The sequence below is a fragment of the Dermochelys coriacea genome, chromosome 11 (assembly GCF_009764565.3).
Source record: "Dermochelys coriacea isolate rDerCor1 chromosome 11, rDerCor1.pri.v4, whole genome shotgun sequence".
Taxonomy (NCBI): domain Eukaryota; kingdom Metazoa; phylum Chordata; order Testudines; family Dermochelyidae; genus Dermochelys; species Dermochelys coriacea.
In genome coordinates, this window is record NC_050078.2 from 44,292,821 (window position 1) to 44,301,339 (window position 8,519).

The following is an 8,519-nucleotide window of genomic DNA, read 5'->3' on the forward strand; positions in this document are numbered from 1 at the left end:
CCTTCGAGATAACCCCCTCCCTCCCCACCCCCGCAAAAAAAGAAGTATCGACAACCTACAGGACACAAATGACCTTAGAACGCTCCTGTCCACAATCTGCATATTCATTCCTCTCTACCTTCCCGCCAATAAAAAAACAGGATCTCCATAAACTCAATCCCCAGGACCCAGTTCCAGTGCAATTTTTTGTCCTGGATCCTCCTTTAAACCCACTCCACACTGCTTCTCTGGCTATTACATGCTAATTTAATTTTACTATGGACGATATTTTCAGCATTTGCTGAGGACAGTAAATTTTGTAGTTTATGTTATTTCACTTTTTATGACTTTTTAACACTTAATAAAATTTTATTGGAGCACTTTTGTGTTTACAAGGCCACAAAACTCTTGGCAGGTTGTCAGAAGTCCTTTTTATTATGATCCTATTGATATACTGCGAGTAATGAAATAATCATGTCCAGAAATGTATCAAAGGCCAGAGGGATTATCCAGTTTAATAGCTCTACAGATGCGCTGTGAAGGATATGGGCATGCAACCCGTCGACAGGCTAAAAAGCTTGGTGGAAGGAGGAGGCAGATTGGTTAATTCCTTTACCATTTCAAGCTAGTTCTGTTGCTATCCTAAAGGCTAGATGCTTGGTCATGTGACTGCTGGCTGTTTCAATAAAAATGAATTTAGTCTGTTGCAATATGCTATTTTCTTTTTATTCTTCTTAGGTGTGCATTTAATGCTGAAGTGCTTGCAACCTTCAGTAAAACACCGTTTATTGAAAAATAGACTTTTATAGCACCGTTTGGCAGCTGCCAGTGACTTTTGATCTGCTCCAGCAGCAAAAGGAGAGAGACTATATTGGTGAGATCAAATACAGAACAAGGTGTATTGCAGTATTCTCTGAAGCAATTGGTTTTTGTTTTTGAAAGGGTACAGTTACTGGGGAACTCTGATTGTGTATATGCCTGAGTTCCACAATGGTTTGTTTTTCTGCAGTGCTCTCTGTGCTATAGCCTGGGATACTGCAGCTGTTTTTAAGGTCATTTCCTTTTATTTTAAATAATTGTTCATTTAACATATGTCGTTAAACTCATTCTTGCGTCAAAAGGAGGCGATTATACTTCCTGACCCTGAAAGCAAGGTGGGTGGTTTTGTTTTATAATTAAATTTGCTGTGTTCAATTTCATATTTTTCTTTCTCTGCTGTTTCCTAAAGAGCATGCCAAAAAAGATAAAAGAGACTGATGATACAAGATACACTTTTTAAATGCCAGCTTTGTCTCGCTAATGCACACAGTTCTAAAGTTTTAGCTTCAGAGGGACACCAGCAAGGTGCTGTCCATCATTTTAAAAATAATTGTTTTATTCACTGTAGTTTAAAATAGCCCCTTGAAACCTAGAACTAAAATATATTTCCATATTCAAATGTACAGTGCATGTTTTGCCTCTAACACATACACTTGTGTGATACTGCAAGGGTGCCCATGATTCTGCCAAAAGGGATGTTTTAAAAGAAGAATGCAGTAGTTAATTTGGGTTTAAAGCATATTGTAAGAATTTACGTGTACTCTGCAAAAGACATAAGGAGTGGGAAATTGATCAAACTGTTTATCTTCCAAATCAGAACAATCTTAAGAACAAAGGACTTTCCTGCCCCAGTAACAGTGGGACACTTTCTGATACCTTTGTTCATATTGAGTGGCACCTAACTCCTGGGGCAGTGCCTTTGAAATTAATGGGGCTTCTGAAGGAGTTACGGTACTACTCAGTGTTAGGAAGAGCATCAGAATCTGGCCCAGTGTAAGTAAAGCAAATCCTTTAATATAGATTTGCTTGAAGACAGAAGTTCAGTTATCCCAGAACAATATCATCAACTGTAAATCATTTGTTTACAGGTCCAAGGTCAAATTCAACTTTTTAAACCTTTAATAACCATCAAATTGGAAATCTGTAGAATGAAATGATGTGCAGAAAGGCATGATGGACTGGAAATAGTTAATCTCGCAAGAGAAGAGTTTTCACTCATTGAGAGAGAGAGAGAGACTCATTGAGTGTAAATATGAAAACTAGCTACAAATTGTTTAACCAATGAAGCATCTAACTAATTTAACACTTCCTTAGTGCCTTGGATTTTCTTCTGAAACCCCCAAAGAGGACTGAGGAAGCAAGTGTGGAGTCCTACTGCCAGAGAAAGTGAAGAAATTGAGGGTAAGCAATACAGTGACTGTGTGGCTGGAGTGGTGCTCAGGTGAGGGTAAAATGGGTGAGCAGGACTCTGAAGTGCTGATTTCATTGCTATAGCTGGAAAGGGGTAGCTTCAGCAGAAAAACTCCCAGACAGCAGCATGACCGTTGAACCTCCAGAAAGCTTTGTACACTGCTAGGACAAATACCAGTCTAATGAATGGTCTTTCACCACCACTATCAGTGTCAATGCTGGTAAGGTCAGTTCAGCAGGATATTCTGCACATGAAACCCCCAATGATGTCAGTGGTAGTGCCCTGCACTGAGTGAGTGGAGAACGTGCTGCAGAAGACAATATTTGTTCCTTTACATTTTGCAAGTGTTAGGCTGGTGTATATTCTTGGCCACTATATGTGAATATATTCCCACATTTTTGACTCTACAGTTGTTGTTTTTTTAATAGAGCAGGAAATCCTGGTCCCACTGAACTCAGGATAAAACTGCAAACTCTACGCCCATAGTACATCATGGGGACAATTGACATTATGGTGGTCATAGAGTGATACATATTAATAACTGTAATGGGCCAATTTTTGGTACCACTGAAGATGTGGAGAGGTTTGCCATTGACTTGCAATTATTAGTTACAATTGTTAATATGCATTTCTTTAGCATTATCAAGGTGTCATAATATCAGCCTACATTATTCTGTACTGTATTATGCTATGGACTGATGTAATGGACTAAATAATAATTGAGTGTGTGTGTATACATGTTTATACACACACACACACACATTACACCATGTCTGCTTCTTTTTTAAACAACTGCAAAAACCATAAACAAAGAAAATCAATCCACAAACCTCTGATTAAAGAAGATAACACAGTTTACAAGAATTGCTTGGGATTTAGCCACAAAACTCCTATTGATTGAAATGTGAATTGTGTGGCTAAATCACAACTGGCTCTTTGAAAATGCAGAATGTGGGAACGATGATAAACCCACAACACCAAGTACATAGATATGCTGGAGACAGATACACTAGGGCAAAAATTCATGCAAATGATAATAATATGCACTAAAAATGTTATAACAAAGTAGTGAAAGTTCTAGCTGTGTAATTTAATGCGCATATGCCAATGAACATTGTGCTAGCTGCATGCCAGTTGCTAAAGAACCCTTACAGGATGTATCATATAAAGGTTTTCCTAAGAGGAAAGTGAGATAAGAAAAACGGAGTGGAAAACTAGCTATAGACTGTTTAATCAGTGGAGCATCTATCTAACATAGTACTTCCCTAGTTCCTTGGATTTTCTTCTGTACCCCCAGTTTGGAGGGGAGGATGGAAGCAAACCCCAGGCTCATCCGATGGGTGAACCTAGTTTGAAGACTCAGTTATCCCTCTGAGATAGTTGACAGCAGCTCAGGCTATGGGTTTGAATGCAGAGGGCAGAAAGGGAGAGCATCTCTAATTCTCAAAAGAGGAGTTGGGATTTATTTCTGTGCTTAGGCACATGGTTATCAATTATAATTCAACATAGCTTGAGTTGCGTATTTCTGTATATACTTAAGACAAGTGGTAGTTCTCATATCAGTTTCTCTTGTTAATTACTTCAAAGCCTGGTCCCATTTTTCTTTCCTATATTGGTACTATACATAGCCCATTACTTGTTTTCAACAAAAAGGTATTGTTCATTTACGGTCTTTTCTTGCTACCTTGTGGAGGCTACTTTTTTTTATGGTAACAGTAGTAGTAGATAAAGGGAGGAACAGATCTAATAAGACCACCTTGGAAGCATACTACTCAGTATTATTAGAGGGGTCCAGAGAGGCAATCCTTTGCCATAGAAAATGAAAACAATTACAGCAAAATAAGGTTTCAGAGTAGCAGCCGTGTTAGTCTGTATTCGCAAAAAGAAAAGGAGTACTTGTGGCACCTTAGCGATTAACAAATTTATTAGAGCATAAGTTTTTGTGAGTTACAGCTCACTTCATCGGATGCAAATGCATCCGATGAAGTGAGCTGTAACTCACGAAAGCTTATGCTCTAATAAATTTGTTAGTCGCTAAGGGGCCACAAGTACTCCTTTTCTTTTAGCAAAATAAGGGTAATTGGAGAACTTTATTCTACCTTATATTGAGAAGTTCTACCAAATGGTGTTGTTCAGACAGCTGATCAGGTAGGAATTCAGGACTGCCATAATACTTTATCCCCCCCACCGTCCCCCCCCCACACACACTAACCCCCATGCTCACAGAGTCCTGTGTGAAAAGTCAATGCACATGGCTAATAAATACAGATGAAGGGCAATATCAGACCTGTTGTGAAGTCCTTTCATTTATGACAGCTCCTGGGAGAACAAAGGAAAGGATCAGTGCAGGAATTCACTGTATTATTAAGGCAAAGTGTCCATTGGCTGAAGAGAAAGCGATCACAAAGGGACAATGCTATTTAAGGTAATTAACATGACCCCCATTACCATAATATGTAAGCACCTCCCAATCTTTAACGCACAAGCCCTGTGAGACAGATAAGTCCTATTATTCTCATTTTCAGAGGAAAAACTGGGGCACTGAGTGCCAGATTCCATTGGCACTTAGGCACTGAGTGGCTTTTGCAAATCCCACTAGGAGTCTCTCTGCTTCTTTAGACACCTAAATACCTATAATAATCTGGCCCATAGAGATTAAGCGATTTGGCTAAGTATGCAGTGTAGTTGTAGCCATGTCAGCCCCAGGATATTAGAGAGACAAGGTGGGACTTGTCAAAGGTCACACAAGAAGTATATGGTGGATTAGGAAATTGAACCCAGATCCCAGGCTAGTCCCCTAACCACTAGACCATCCCTTCTCCCGATGTGATGCAAGGGGTGCCATCTTCTATAGTGAGCTATCATTACCAGTGTTGCCAAATTTAGCAATTTTGTCACTAGATTTAGCGATTTGTTGGTTTCCCTAATGCGGAAATAAGTGTCAAAGCGACCAATGGTAAATCTAGCAAGTAGCAACTTTCACTGCCAATTATAGTGATATTCAGAGAAAGAAATTGCCAATTTGCATAGTCACAAAATCATTCACAAGCAGCTCAATAGTGTTAATAAAATCCATTCCATGTTCTTCTTACTACATTCTGCTGCACACCAAGTCAATGTCATTACGTCTCACTTGGCATGTCCTCGGAAGGAAGTGCAGTCCAGGGTTTCGTGGGCTGAGAGTCTGTGAATGAGGAGAAGGGTTTGACTAGAGCTCCTGGTGGCAGAATAAATGCTTAGCACGTAACTGGGGCTCAGCTTAGATTCCTTGGTGGCAGGGAGGAAGGAGGTGAAAAGCCAGATCTAGGGGGAAGGGGAGGCTGGACAAGAGGAAGATACAACTGCCCCTAGGGGGAAAAGTTTTGATCTTCTGCTTAATAAAAACCATTAGTGACCAGGGCAGGTGCCACTCCCTGGGTGAGGGTAATGCAGGAAAAACCATTTGTCAACAGATCTTTGAACCTTTGGCCACTGAAATGTTAACTGATCAAAATCCTTCTCCAAGGAGTGGGAAGCTGGCTTGTCTAGCTGGGCGATTCCTTGGGGCTTTGCTGAACCTGCCCCCATGACTAACTTCTGCACTCACCTTGCCCAGGCCATAGGACACTCCTGGGGGGGCCCAGATTCCTTTAGTCCCTGTGAGCTGTCCCAGGCAGAGCAAACCTGCCTCCCCCGGAGCAGATGTTGCCGTGAGAAAAGGCTCCTGTGGAACTTGTTCCACGCTGCCCAAGAGGGGCAGTTTGGTCTCTCCAGCCATAGAAAAGGTTATTCTTTGTGCCAATCAAATCCCACCTCATGATCAGCCCTAAATTCTAGAGCTCAGCTCCCAGCCAGCAAAATCCCCAAACTGCGCCTGGGATCACTAGGGCCTTTGCTGCAATCACTGGCTCTGAATTCTCTGACCTTCACTTTAATTCTTTCCATCGGCCTGCAAATGCATTTTGTCTGCCTGGGGTTTAGTCTCCGCCTGATTCTGGGCTCTCGCTTTCACTAACCTATCAGCTCAAGATAAAAGAGGGTGGGTGTAACGAGGCTGGTTCTGGCGGGACCCAACTGAGAGTGCCAATTCAGGACAAATTGCTTAAAGCAGGGCAGTTCCAGTGCAAGGCTGGGGTTTCTATGCACACCAAGGCAAACCAAACCAGCCAAACAGAGAAGACTTTGGTTTTACTCCACTGGCTAACCACAATACACACAAGCAATTCCCTTAGACACTCCAGTTCCCAGTATCACCACCAGTGCCACTTGTTATGGGGACAAATGATTTTGAAAACCAATACCCCAGTAAAAGAAAAAAGGTTCTCTCAATCCCAAAGGACCAAGCCCCAGACCCAGGTCAATATACAAATCAGATCTTACCCACAAATCACGCTGTTGCCAATCCTTTAGAATCTAAAATTTAAAGGTTTATTCATAAAAGGAAAGAAATATAGATGAGAGTTAGAATTGGTTAAATGGAATCAATTACATAGAGTAATGGCAAAGTTCTTGGTTCAGGCTTGCAGCAGTGATAGAATAAACTGCAGGTTCAAATCAAGTCTCTGGAGAACATCCACAGCTGGGATGAGTCTTTCAGTCCTTGCTTCAAAGCTTCAGTGTAGCCAAGTTCCTCCAGAGGTATGAAGCAGGATTGAAGACCAGATGGAGGAGCTGCAGCAGCTTTTTATATTCTCTTGCCATGTGGTCTTTCTTTCTTTGTTCCAAAGACAAGCTGTCCATCACATGGCCTGGAAAAACCTCAGAGTTCTGTCCATAGGCATGTTCCTGCATACCTTGCTGAGTCCCAAGGCGTGTCTGCCTTCTCTCAATGGGTCAATTGTATGGCTGATGGTCCTTAATGGGCCATCAAGCAGGCTAGGCAGAGCTGACACCAACTTGTCTGGGGTGTCACCCAGAAGCATAGCATAAGTTTGAAATACAGACAGTATAGAGCCAATATTCATAGCTTCAACTATAAAAATGATACACATATACAGATAGCATAATCATAACAAGCAAACCATAACCTTGTCTTAGACACCTCATTTGACCCCCTTTATATAAGATTTGGTGCCATTACAGGACCTTGGTTGCAACAATGATCTATATGATCCCAGTTCAAGTCAATAACGTCACAGTGGGGGGGACTGATGCAAGGAATCAAACGCTGCTTTGCAGGATCACTATTTCCATGACACCATATTGCCTCTCCTTCTTTTTTCTATTTATTGTCTTTCCTTTTCTTTCTTCCACCTATTCTTAACTTTCTTCATTTTTTAAATTTTAATTTCCCCTTTCCTTTATGTAAAGAGTTTATTCCTTTCTCTGGTTTCCCCCTGAAAGAATCTCATACAGAAGCAAAGGTCCCTTTGCATCTCACTCCTCTGGATGTTTACTACCAGGCTAGCTGTAATTGCAGTTGTTTAGAAACGAACAGATCCCTGTTCTATTCCCCCCCCACCCCCGAACCTTTTTCCTTCTCAAACAACTGAACCCCAGGCAGACAAAACTCACTGAAGGTGGTGTTAAATATGCAGCTGGTAAAGTATAGGCCAACACAGAGCAGCTTCCAAGCTTCCATACAGAATCATAAAAATGTAGGTCTGAAAGAGATCTCGAGAGGTCATCTACTCCATCCCCACACACTAACACCAGACCAAACATACTAGACCAGCCCTGACAGTTGTTTGTCTAACCCAGTGGTTCCCAAACTTGTTTCACCACTTGTGCAGGGAAAGCCCCTGGTGGGCCAGGCTGGTTTGTTTACCTGGTGTCACCGCAGGCTCGGCCGATCGTGGCTCCCAGTGGCCGTGGTTCGCTGCTCCAGGCCAACGGGAGCTGCTGGAAGCGGCGCGGGTTGAGGGGCGTACTGGCTGCTGCTTCCAGCAGCTCCCATTGGCCTGGAGCAGCGAACCACGGCCAATGGGAGCCACGATCGGCCGAACCTGTGGACACGGCAGGTAAACAAACCAGCCTGGCCCTCCAGGGGCTTTCCCTGCACAAGCAGCGGAACAAGTTTGGGAACCACTGGTCTAACCTGTTCTTAAACAACCTCCTTTGGAAGCCAGTTCCAGTACTTAATTATCCTTATAGTTAGAACATTTTTCCTAATAACTAAACTAAATCTCCATTGCTGCAGATTAAGCTGATTCTACTTCCTGTCATGTCTCCACTGGACATAGAGAACAATTGATCACCATTCTCTTTATCACTGACTTTAGCATATTCAAAGACTTTTATCAGGTCTCCCCTCAATCTTATCTCAAGACTAAACATGCCCATTTTTAAGTTTTCCTCATAAATCTAAACCTTTTGTCCACATCTTTCTTAA